This window comes from Agelaius tricolor, unplaced genomic scaffold (genome assembly GCF_023055355.1).
Source record: "Agelaius tricolor isolate 1412-34295 unplaced genomic scaffold, bAgeTri1.0.p SCAF_4, whole genome shotgun sequence".
Taxonomy (NCBI): Eukaryota; Metazoa; Chordata; class Aves; order Passeriformes; family Icteridae; genus Agelaius; species Agelaius tricolor.
In genome coordinates, this window is record NW_027269264.1 from 29,093,742 (window position 1) to 29,107,516 (window position 13,775).

The following is a 13,775-nucleotide window of genomic DNA, read 5'->3' on the forward strand; positions in this document are numbered from 1 at the left end:
AAAATTGTGTCTGGAAAGGCTTCGAAAGGCACATTTTCTTTTGAAGTTATTTCATTAACTTAATGATCCACAGCAAAAGTTCTATGAATAACTAGAATGGCAAAACATTGGAGAAGAGATACCCACTATGTGTAAGAAAAATTCAAAGAAACAATCGTTCACTTATAATTAAATCTTACTTCTCTATTTTCTGTTTCTAGTTTTCTGACTGATCAGAATAAGCATGAAATACAGTTCTAAGCAGAGAAAAAAGGAATAAGGCCGGGTCTGCTTTAAGCTAAGTCACCATAAATACAAAGAAAGAAAAGTGAGAGGAAACCCAATGACTTGTTAAGATGTCCTTGTACTTATGAAAACTTGATATTTCTACATAGTAGGAGAAATTTGTAAATGTGGCACTTGACTCTATACTTGATATTTCAGTCACTGTAATTCTTGCTGTGTAATGATACACAGATAATGATCCTGCCTTAATAGTATCTAGTATGACTCTCCTTAAGTGTCACTGACAAGAGCTTTCCACCAATAACTTCATTATCAGATAATCATGAAAAAGTTTGGGTTGGAAGGGACCCTAAAGATCATCTTGTTCCATCCTCTCTTCCAAGGGCAGAAAAATCTTCCACTAGACCAGTTTACTCAGAATCCCCCCCAGCATAGTCTTGAACGCCTCCAGGGATGGGGAGCCCGCATCATCTCTGGGACAATCTGTTCCAGTGCTTCACCATCCCTACATCTCCTACTCTCCTTCATCCCAAGGTTATTCCCCCTTGTCCTGTCACTGTGTGGCCTTGTGAAAAGACCCTCTTTAGCTTTCTTGTAGGTGCCCAGTAGGTACTAAAAGGCCACTATAGGGTCCTCTCCATGCTGAACAGCCCCAGCTCTCTCAGCCTGTCTTCATAGGTGACCTGCTCAAACTCCTAAAATCAAAGTAGTGACTCTGGACTGGTGCCAACAGGTCAACACCTTTCTTGTGTTGAAGGTCCCAGACCTGGACACTCCAAAGCAGGTCATCTCAGAAGAGCAGGTCACTCTACCAGAGGGTGTAGTATTGACTTCAGTTTAGGGGTCTGTTAGGTTTTGTCTTCCTTATCAGCAATATTTTTAAAACCCTCTGATTCTTCTACACAGGGATCAGTGCATTCAGGCCACCTGACACTATCAAACAAATTTCTCTCTTTCCTTTCTCAGTGATAATTTCTCCTAAATTATTTGTAACTGTCATATCTAGTCTCTTCACTGAATGACATTCTGCACAATGTGGCTGCTATGCTCAATCAAATTAATTTTCAATACTGACTCCCACTGGCTATACAGATAAAGATGAAATAAAGCCCATAAGCTGATACATGCTAAAGCCCAAAGTACCAAAAAAAAAACCCCCAAAAAATTATAAGATATCTTACCATGCATAAAAAGAAAGAAATCTATGAATGTTGTAAATTAGGATTTTCAACAGAACTGGAGGAACACCACAGAGAAATTGATTCCAAAATTAGTAAAGGCTACAGGATCTTACACGACTTGTTTGCCCTGCCTTCTTAGGCAATCTTTTTCAAACTATAAGATGTATTTCTAGAAAAGCAAAGCAAATGAATAAAAATATTTAAAAAATCCATAATATATTCTAGAGAGCTGTTATTAGAGGGGAAACATGATATTGAGCCTAAGCAACTGTTAGGAAAAAAGTGGTGGGATTAAGTTCTAAGGAGTTTACGAGATTAGTTCAGGTTCATCAAAAATATGAAATGCTAATTCCACAAACTTGCTCCTTTCCTTAAGGCTTTGAGAATTTTTCTGACAGTATTGTAACTATATCAAGTAAGCAACAGGATACAAAGGAAGAGTGGAGAGTGGGGTTCTTTTATCTCCTGCAGAGGTGTTAATAGGAAAGAAGATGATATTTGTCTGCTTTATTTAGACATAAATATGAAGTGGATTTCTGAAAGAGTCTAAACCTTATAAGGACTGTTTTTGCAGGACACTGTCTTACATAAAATAAAATTATGATTATCTGTTGCAGATTGCATTCCAAAATATAGATTTGAAAAGTTGTCAAGTATGATCCATTGCTTATTGACAAAATTAAAAAAAACAAAAAAAAAACAAAAAAAAACCAAAGAACCCAGAAACCTGTAATCCAGATGACTTGGACTCTTTTTCTCTTGTATAGAGATTTTACCTGGTCATTTACTAACAGCTATAGCTATCTATTTGACAATTCCTTTTTCTTTATATTTTAAATCACTCCTTAAGTTCACAGACAACTGTAGTTTGGTGCACAAACTAAGTTAAATTATGTCAAATAAGTAATATGAAACGGATATTGGTATTGATAGTGCCTGAGACCATCAAAATAGGAGAAAAAAATTAAATCCTATTCCTATACCCTTCTTACCATGTCTTACAAGGTTTTCTCACTCCACCTCCAAGGAAGTAACTGAAGAGAAGAGAATAAATTTCTTATGTAAATAGTCAAAATTGTGGCTTTTATACTATGTAGTTTAGGAAATTTGCAGAGCTAAACAAATTTAAATCCTCTTGGAAATCTCTTGTAATTTTTTGTGGTTTGTAGTAGGTAAATTTCACTTCTGATATATTTTATTAAAAACTATTTTTAGAATGTGTGTTTCCTGATCTTCCTAATTTTTCAGACTTCTGACACTGCTGGGAAAGTGCATGATGTAGAGTCATTGCATCAGCAACAGCAGAGTACACATGTAGCAGTAATGGCAGGACATTAGTAGAGTAGTAGAGTAATGGCAGGACACATTAACAAGCGAACTGAAATGAAGATGACTGATAACATGACGGAGAAAGAAACTTAGAGAACCATATATTAACGTTTAAAAAAAAGAAAGTTTAATTTGTTTTATTGTTTAGTTGATTGAAAGACAGGGCTAAAACTTCAAGCTAGTGACTTTATTAAAGTATTTTTGAACTTCAGTTTCATGTATTTTTAAAATTTCTTTGTTACCTGCAAATTGGAGCACAGATTCTCCTAGTTATTCTCTCCTATGATAATACCTTACTTTATGCAGTGAGCTGTCATAAAAATATTTTAATAAATTGCAAAATCTTCCTATAGCTGGAGATTACATATAGGAAAAATGTTTATTTTCTCTCTATAACAGGGGAACATTCTTTTTATATAATTTTTCTTCTAATCAAACTTGTGAACTTGTTTTCTGTGAATTATTTGGTAAACAATGTTAAATGTCTTTCTTTCTGTACCCTTCTCTGAAAATCTTTCTCTTTCTCTCTTTTTTAACAGGAGTTGGAATTCACAAAGTTGAGGTAGGAGACTCATTTTATTACTGGGTAATTTAACTAATTTACTAAAGCCAAGACTACTAAAGCTTTATGATGTTATTGTGATTTGTGTCTAGTAGTTATTCACTATGGCAACTTACAGAGAAGGTTTACAGTCAGCAAAAAATCTCTTTTCCACAATATAGAGAAGTACTGTGGATTCTTCCTGTCATTGGCCTGTTGGATAAGATTTTCATCTAAAAGGATCAAATTTTTTTATGTGTTTATAAATAGTTCTGAAGTATAATGGTGTCTTCTAACTCCTGTCTTTCCAGTGACACCAAAGTTTTCCTGTAATTAATTTTTGATTTTTATCTGGAGGCCAGGAAAACAGAAAGCTTTTAGGGAGTTGTAGCTTCACTGGGCAGTGGAACACACCCTTTTTTCTTTATAGAACTTTAAATTGCCTTTAAACAAAAAAAGAAACACAAGATGGTGCTCTGATTAAAGACAGTTTTGAACCTGCTTTTTCTACATAGGTTCGAGATAGAACTGAGTTTATCAGGACACATATCTAAAAATCAACACGTTCTTTTGTAATGATGTCGCACAGAATTGGAAGCACCCATTAATTAACATATAGAGAGAGAACCTACAGAATCCTTTTCAAGAATACTCTATTTTCACCTAGATTCCTAGCATGGAAGCGTAAGAGTGTATAGAAGTTTACATGTTGCTGCACAAATGATAAGCAAATGTCCCAGAGCTCCTTTTAGGAATCTCTCCACCCTACTGATACACTCTGTCTTTAGATCTTATAGTTCCTCTGCTCCAGCATCTGAAAAGAGGCCTTAGGGCCTATTCTGAGTAGTTGCTTGAAGAGAAGCTACCTAGAAAACAATCATAAATTTATGTTTGGAAATGAAGGAAGTCATAAGAAAAATAATCACATCTGCAAAAAATTCCATTCTGGTTAAGAATCACTATTGTTCACTCTGTTATTTAAAAATCAAAGAAGAGGAAGCAAGTGACAGTGCAGAGAACAGGATTTAACCAGAGAGCAAGCCCTTTGCTTCTGGATGTCAGGTGCTGGTGGTGATCCAGCATCTCTCAAGAAGCCAGTTGGTTAGACCAAATTCAGATTCCCTCCAGTGTGCTGGCTGAGATATCAGTGGGAAGGAATCTGCATCAACAAAGCAAAATCTTTAATATTTTGCAATTTAAATGTGGGACTATAGGGAATTAAAGAAAATTGAGTTTGGTCACAAGACCAGTAAGCAACCTGAAGAAATAACTGACTTAACCACTGAGCTGAGTCCTTCAGATCCACCAGAACAGATCTCCCTCCCATTTGCAAAGCACAGCCCAAGGCAGAATTTGCCTGACTGTGGGGTATATGTGAAAGCACTCCATATATATTTTTGAACACAATTTATGCTTCTTCATAGAATTATATATGTGTCCTAACAATATTCTTTTGTATGTCACTCTTTATCTACGTACTGGTGTTCTCTCTTCCATGTATCAGTATAACATGACAGCAACAGAAATCTTCCACATGTAACAATTGATACTATAGCAGAAATCAACACACATCTTAGACTAAGTATTCCAGGAAAAGCAAAAATTGGCCTTAGTTATTATGAACAACTACTTAGGTTTCTGATACAATTAATAGATTTAACTGTTATTTAAAACCTTCAGGAAAGGGCAGGTTTAGCTCACACACTATATTATAATTAATGTTTTTATGTTTAAGGATCAGGACCTGTGTTTGGGACAGGAATTAATTCATTAGTTATCAGCATAAAAATTCTATAATTATATATGAATATCTATTTTTATCACAGATTCCTTAACCTTTTAACCATAATAAAAGCCATTAACTAATTCAAATAGTCTTTCTGCTTCTTCATCCTGCAGATATCTTATAATGTTTTCATTCTCAAAAATATATTTACAGACAGTTTGGGCAGGTGTATGACTGAAAAAGGTCAAAGTGAAATACCAGCATACTTAACAAATATATTTCTGCACTCTGTCACAAAAATCCTTTTGGTTGCGTAGCAACTGCCTTTTTAATTACTACTTGAAATCTAGATTTTAATAATTTAATTAGTATTTTTCTTCATTAAACTGTTTCACCCAATGAATTTAATGTATTCAATGCATTCCTTATTTTTAAATGGTCCTTTTAACCTCCCTTCTTTGTCCTTCCAGCATCTTTGGCTATGTATTAGAGACTAAAAACCTCATTAATTTCATATCAAAAAACCCCAATCGAAAGGAACCAGGCTTATGCAATAAGCAAAGAGACATCTTAGGTAGCCTTTGTAGCTGAAATTGTTTGAGCTCAGGTAAGCATTAGTGAAGCCAGTCTGGCTTCATAAAACTAAGGCTTTCAGTGGCAAAACTTCAGCGGCATGTTTTGCATGGCCTGCCTTTAGTGGTAGTGATGTAAGTGCTTTTGAAATTTTTTATCTCATACTATTTATCTTAGGTAACCAGAAATATAATTCCTCATGAAAAATCCTCAGCTATTGCTCTCTATTAACACATTGCTGAGAAGCTGAAGCCTACAAGAACCAAATACTGTGAGAATAATTATGTGAGGGGGAAGGAGATATTATCTAAACAGCTGCAGAACACATCCACTTTTACTCTAAGGAGCAACAGTGCGGGTTAAAGTTGACAGCAGAGCAAAGGTGCTATCACTACCAGCAGTCAAGGTTTATATGCCAAGAGGGAAAAAATACATGGTGGCAGACACCAAAGCATTCAGCATATGTTTACTTGGTATGAGGAAAGAAGATAAAGGAAACATTCCATACTAAATAGTTCTCTTAGCAGCAGTGACTTCTGTAATGGCAGGCAGCAAGAAATTTTTACTTGGCAGGAGAATGTATGTGATTTCTGTTTTCTATGTCTCTATATCTGTGTAAATTCCGAGATACCATTTGTTGAAGAACATTAGTTTTTAAAGCTCTTTAAAATTTTAGAAACATTTATGTTTTCATTATCCATTTATATTTTGAAGAAATATGCATTTCTCTCTTATTGCCCCAAATTAAACCTTAATTGAAATTCAAATTTGTATATGATAGACTTAAATATCTTAGTATCTGAAACAGATACTGTCTCTGTTAGAGACACATGTAAGTGGTTTATGAAAGTGTTCTGATATATTTAGCATTTCAAATATCATTTACTGAAATCTAAGAAGGTATTGTTTGATAATTTGCAAATCTAAAAAAAACTATTTCCCTGCTCAAATATAAATAGTTGTACTTTAATGATTCCTAAGAAGCTGAATCCTTACCACAGTGCTTTCTTTCACTACCTGGGGTATTAATCTAACATGATTTTAATTATTGTTATGTTTAAAATCTTTACAATGTGCATGTCTGTTTCTTCACCATCCAGTCTTGTATTTGCACTTCCTTCTTTCTCATCCACACTGTACTTTCATAGCAATTTTGAGATGATCATGCATCATTTTAAGATATTTTACAGGTGATTTGTTCAAAAAAAAAACACCAAAGAAGACAATCTTAGCCTTGTGGGTAAAACATAAAAAAATTAAACTCCTTGGTTCATTATCTCTCTCATTACAACATGTTTCTCTAAATAGGATTAATAGACTACCTACCACAGGTTTTCTGCACTGATTGCACATGAATTTGTGGATGCTAATATTCAAGGACATTAAAACCAAAATAAAAGAAATTAGATGCTTTCAAATAAGTGATCCTTTAACGTTTGGTCCCATAAAATAAAATAAACATTACAAAAAATTAAGCCTATAAACATCAGGAAGATGGATAAGTTGACACACCATTCTGCATATCTCTGTTTAATAATATTATATTTCATTTCCCATGCTAAGAAAACAGCCATTACCCAAAGCAGCCACTCGTAAACAGCCATTGTGAACAGATTGCATCCTTGTTGGTGGTATGATAATTGAAATAAGTTTACCAGTCTTTTATGAGAAAATACCAGATGTATAAAATACCTATTAATCAACTCACTCAGTTTTGTGAACATCAGTTTTAATACCAAAAGCTTCCAAAGAATAAATAGAATAAGAGGAAAAATATAAAAGGATTTACAAAATGGCTCAACAACACGTTACATTGCTTGCAGGGATAGAGGTAAAGGAGGAAACAGTCTAGGCTAAAAGGATTGTAGTTTTTGGGCTTTGCTTATGGACATTGATTTCACTGTTTATACCTGCCTGCTTTTGAGGCTTTGCAATGTCTGTCCCATAAACCTGTTATAAAGCAACTTTGTGAACAATAGCAGAAAGGCATAGCTGCCCATCAGTCTCTCAGATATTTGTTTCTCTTCTGTAATAATTGTAAATTCAATTGTCAATGTCTAATTTTGCATTTGTGAAATAGGCTTCAAAGGCATTACTTGTCATAGAGTAAGCTGAGCTAATGTTACTAGTTTCTCTTCCTGAACAAGTTTAGAGTTTCCATTTTCTTTCTTCCTTTTTTTTTTTTTGAGCAGTGAGAGAAGTGGTTTTGTTTGCTTATTATTATCAAATGTTTTAGAAATTTAAGATTCATCCCGAATTTGTTTGTTTGATTGTTTGTTTGGATTTTTTTTATTAAGAGGAAAGATAAAATTCTCCTGGAATGTTTTTGTACTCTCATTGCAAAACTCATCTCTTCTCACTGTTTCTATCTACAAACACTGCTGTCTATGCAGGAAATGTACTTAGCTGGTGATAGAAGCCATATAAAAATATGGATAAATCAGCTGCTGTTACTTAGGTAATGACAGCAGCCAAACGAGCTGTAGCATTTGCTAGCTGCTTCACTAGTCTTTAGAAGTTGTAGGAAACCTGTACTGCATTGACCTTTGGCCAGAGATTACACACACAAAGAGTCTTTTTGCATGGCTTGAAGTTCTAAGAGCATTTTGGAAAAGGCAACTCAGTGGAGTGACCAAATTACATTTCTGACTCCAGTAAAACCAGTTCAGCTGGCCTTTTTCAGCCAGTGGTGCAAGTAAATAGGACTAGTTTGGCAAAAGGAAACAGGTCAAACTAAAGATTTGCTGGCACTGAAGAGGAACTGCCTTCAAACCACCTCTAGGTCTGGTTTTGCATTTGGTGCTTTCTTAGAGCATATGTCTTGGTTGTTTCTAGTGAAAAGACTACAGTTCTTCTACCTTAGGAGCATGACACACAAAAGCAACACTATGAGATTTCAAATAAAGATATCCACAGTTAAGAACCTACTTTTACTCTACTTTTACTTAGAAGCCAATGGAATAATAACATATTTGCAGATAAGTAGGCTATGGAAATGTCAGTGTACATCTCAATTACTACCGTTACTTAGAAAAGTATTTTGCTTGTGCCACAGGAATCAAAGTACAAAGTACATCAGTGAGTTTGATTATGAATTGTGATCCAGCTATATCTGAATACCTTTTTATTTTAACAAATCTGTGTATAAAAAGCAAACTATCAACAGTGTGACTAATACCTTTGATTCAGTGAAAATAAAAGGGGGCATATATAAATAAAATACTTTTCTGGCAGATGAACACTAAAGAGGGAAAATATATCCACATTTAGCTAACTAATTAACCAATTGAGGCACTGGTATTGACCAAGGACAAGGATATAACTTTTGATAAACCTGCTCAGTGGCAATAAAGATTAGCTCTGTAAGACTCCCGGCATTGAAATCAATACTAATCTGTTACTAAGGAACAGCTCATCCAGTCAGAAGTTACATGGAAATCTGGTTGTCTGCCCTTAAGACATATACAGAAACATATGACATGCTTACAGTTGTTTATAGAGCTATAGACACATAACTTTTAAATATTGTGGTACCTCATATAAATTTTTTTGGCATGCAATTTTTTAAGTTTATGGCACAAAAAGGAGATGGGGGGGCTACCAAGTTCAGTGAGTTGGGCACTGATTATTTTAGACATTTTGAATATTGCCCTTAAGAGGATAATCTGTCTCTGACTTCTATGAACGTACACAATATTACTGCCTGTGTAGGTTCACCCACTCCTTGGATGAGTACAGTTAAATATACGTTTAAACATTGACAAGAACATCATTTATTATTCTCACCGCTCTAGAATATATGGTTTATAGCAGTTTGCCCCACCCATCTTGATATCATTCAAGAGCTGTTCTTGGCAGCTCATCAGAGAACCAGAGCCCAAACCAGCAGGCAGCTGAGGCAATCTCTGGTGGAGCCCTGATCACAGAAAATCTTCCTAGGTAAGATTGTTGTTCACCTGTCAATAAGGAAAACTGCTTTCACATCCATCTAGGGTCTTCACCAGATTCTTGGCACACAAAACCCCCTTATTTATCTTGCATCTCTATCTCTTTATTCTACTAAATACACTGTTTTATAACAGCAGGAATTTAAAAACATAATTTCTGAAGGATTTTTTGATAAAATGAAAGACATTTTGGATAAGAAAAGTGAAAAAAAGGCATATTGCAGTTCTAACAAGTACTGTTTGAGTGACATCAAGTCTTACTGACCTCTTTCCCCTTATAATAATATCACTTCTGTTCCCTAAGTGACATTACTTTGGCTCACCAATATTCTAGAGCCATTCTGCTGGATTGTGTGTGCAGCCATTGAGATATATAATCCTTGCAATGAATTAAATGAAAAACTAACCACAAAAGTAGTATATATTACAAGCATAATAGCTGGCTTGAAAGTGTATCCTGGGGTTTCAGATGATGTCATAATCTGCTACAGCAAATTTAATAGCATTGTTGCCTGGAAGCTAAGCCATTATACTATGTTTAATTTCACTAAGATGTAAATTACATGGTTTAGTGTTGCATAGTACTGGCTACCGCCATTGTAGATTCTTGTTCTTGCAGCTGTCAGGAATTCTAATGTTTAAGGGGATTTAGTTTACCTGTTAGTCTACAGCTTTTATAGGTGTTAAAAAATAATAATTTTACACTCCCTTATTTGCAATTAGTCCCCTGCCAATCTCAGCATTCATCTTTTTTCCAAAAATAATAACAGAATTATAGGCTGCCTCTTTGAAATATATTAGTAAATATTCAGTCCTTAAAGAAGAAAAAAGCAATAAGGCTTGAGACTGACATCTTGCCTGTTATCACATTTTATTTTAGTGAGCCTTCAAGTAAAAAAGAAGATGCTTTCCTTACAGAGTAGTAGCCAGCTTGGGTGTTTATATTCCATCTTTTACAGTAATTTCCAGAATGAAACCTGAGGAAACATACTGTATTACCACCCAACTTTTACCAGAAAAATTTTAAATAAAACTTGCTCCCAATAAGTAGATCAAAACTTCTATTGTAATCTGAAATTTGCAGCTGAACTACATAGGAAAATAGCTTAGTTGACATGCATGAAGTGTAATAAATGTATCTTTAAAGTAGTACACATATTTTCTACAACTAAATACTAATGCAGTAATTGGCTATTAGCATCCAGACATGAGCTTTAATAGAGATGATTTATTGCCAACCTATTGAGAGTACTGTGATATACGGCAATGAAAATGCTGTGAGGGGCTTATTGTTCATTCTTTTAAATGTTGGAAAGTTAAAAAATTTTTATCCTTGCACATCTATATATTTTTCTCTCTGCACTTGTCTGTGGATGGATAATTTATCTATCTACAATGCTTGCCAATTCCATTCTTCTGACAACATAATTGATTTTAGGCAGGCTTATGCATATATGGGAAGTCAGTGAAAATTCTAGATTAGTTTTTAAAAGCAAGTATTGTTAACAAAGGGATTATTCAAAACAGAGATATTCTTGAGAAGACATAAAATAAATCAAGAGAAGCTGGTGTCAGCTATAAGCCACAGACAATTAAAAATAATCTAATCTTTGTTTTGAAAACTTAAATGTAAATATTAATATTCCAGTGGCTCACATTTACAAAAACATGCTCATATTTGCTGCTGTCAGTAGCCTTTGTTCATGTAGCAAAACCATTGATTACGGCTGTATTTATGTGCTTATTGTAATTGTTGTGATCTACTGACACAGCTTCCCATCTTTATATCACTGCTGAGGTTTAGCAGTCATTCAGTGGCTCTGTGAGAGAAGGCATACTTCTGCAGTGCTCTGAATCATTTCTATGATTTCCAGTCAATTTAAAACAGAAATTAAAGCTCTTTAGATCAGAAAATTTTTCTAAAAATATCCATAAAATCTCTTTGAAATTGTCTGAATTTTTCTTTGAAATTATCTATAGAGAAACTTGAAATCAAGTCTTGGTTCAGCAGGATTTTGTCACATATTTGAAAAAAAAATTAGTGCTGTGTTTTGGGACCAGTATTAAGGGATTTCTTTTAGGCTAATTGCTTTTAGAAGCTGCTTTAGGTAGTTCGAAAAAAAAAGGTCTTACAACCTTAACTCAGGCCTGTAAAAAACTTGTAATCAACCCTAAGCAATACTTCTCATCTTCACTTCTGTCTTCGTAAATTTTAATGAGCCTACAGAAGAAAGAGTCTAAAATGCCATTTTAGTCTCAATTTCTATTCCTTTTCTTTCTTCTATAGTAGGCTACTTGAAGGCAAACAGAAGCTGTGGTGAAAGAGCAATGGAAATTTTTTTCCGTTGTCTGCTGAGAAGCTACAAAAGGGAGTACAAGCTAATTTTAAATGTACACCCACAGTACTATACACACAGTGGCTGATGAAGAAAGCAATAAGGATTAAGAAATTATTTTATCTGTAAGATTCTCCATGATAGACACCACTTGGAAAAGTACAATGGGCAAAAGCTCAGTACCACACCTTGGTACCTCAGCTCCATAATAGTGATCTAGGGCAGCTGGAGACATCAGCTCTGGATTCAGAGCATTAGAAATATTTCTTATCTGCTCCTCTCATGAGGAGGGAAGGGAAAGCTGGGAATTAATATCTACGTAGCAAATGGTTGTCTACAGCTCTTATAATGCATTTAATCATTATATTGTAATAATATCAAGAGACTACAGTTTGCTTTTGAGTGCTATAGCCGAAATTAAGTGACAATGGTGCTAATCCCTGAAACACAGTGGACTGTGAAATTTATTGTATTAGAGGAACTGTTTCTACCCTGGAAATGCATGGCAAACACCACTTTGAAATCTTCCTGCTATCCCTTTCATTTGAAAGAAAAAAACTTGCAAAATAGGAGGAGGAGAAATGTAACATAGTCATGGAAGATTTTCCTCTCATTGCAGGTTTTTCTTATGTACATTTTGGTAGTGTTGAGGGTCATTTTCATCTAAATAAGATGCCTGATACTGCATTTATCAGAATGTTAAGAAGTCCAGGTAATTATAGCTTCATAATCAGTGAGTATGGGCCCAGAGAGTGGTGATGAACAGTTCTGCATTCAGCTGGTGGCTGGTCATCAGTGGTGTTCCTCAGGCGTCTGTGCTGGGGCCAGCTCTGTTCAATACCTTTAGAGATGACATGGATGAGGGTACTGAGTCTTTCATTAGTAAATTTGCAGATGACACTAAGCTGGGGTCATGTGTTGATCTGTTGGAGGGTAGGAGGGCTCTGCAGAGAGACCTGGAATGGTTGGATGCATGGGCAGAGTCTAACAGGCTGGAGTTTAATAAATAAAGTGCTGAGTCCTGCATTTTGGCCACAATAACCCCCTGAGTGTTACAGGCTGGGGACGGTGTGGCTGGAAAGGGACCTGGGGGTACTGGTGACAACTGAGTGGACATGAGCCAGCAGTGTGCCCTGGTGGCCAAGAAGGCCAAAGGCATCCTGGCCTGTGTCAGGAGCAGTGTGGCCAGCAGGAGCAGGGAGGTCATTCTCCCCTGTACTTGGCACTGGTGAGGCCACACCTCGAGTGCTGTGTCCAGTTCTGGGCCCTCAGTTTGGGAAGGACCTTGAGACGCTGGAGCGCGTCCAGAGGAGGCAACGAGGCTGGAGAGGGACTGGGAACACAAGCCCTGTGAGGAACAACTGAGGGAGCTGGGGGTGTTTAGCCTGGAGAAAAGGAGACTCAGAGGTGCCCTTATCACTCTCTAGAACTCCCTGAAAGGTGGCTGTAGTCAGGTGGGGTTGGTCTCTTTCTCCAGGCAGCAACTGACAGAACAAGAGGACACAGTCTCAAGCTGCACCAAGGGAAGTACAGGCTGGATATTAGGAAAAAGTTTCTCATGGAAAGAGTGATAAAGTACTGGAATTGTCTGTCTGGGGAGGTGGTGGAGTAACCATCCCTGGATAAGCTTAAAAAAAACCTGGATATGGCTCTCAATGACATGGTTTAGTTGAGGTGTTAGGGCATAGGTTGGACTGCAGTGAAAAGCAAGGAAGTATCAGGATAGCTGAAATTAGCCTTTCCCCCTTTTTTTTTTTTTTCTGTAGTAGGAAATAATTTACTAAATTAGAACTTTGAAAGGAGAAAAAATAACCAGTGCAGGTAATAATTTGTTTAGTTCCTGTTTTTAAAAACAACTGTGAATCACTGATGCTTCTGCTTCATTGAACGAAGAATGTATTGGAACTTAGGAAATTA

General features: G+C 35.8%; 1 protein-coding gene across 38 annotated transcripts in view; it reads left to right on the top strand.

The window, feature by feature from the left end:
• PTPRD (protein tyrosine phosphatase receptor type D) overlaps positions 1–13,775 on the top strand; it is a 1,154,223-nt gene that overhangs the window by 593,059 nt on the left and 547,389 nt on the right. For all 38 annotated transcript variants that reach the window (XM_071425013.1, XM_071425049.1, XM_071425014.1 and 35 more), the window contains one exon: positions 3,275–3,297. The gene's annotated coding sequence lies outside the window, so the exon portion shown is untranslated. The remainder of the gene's footprint in view (positions 1–3,274; positions 3,298–13,775) is intronic.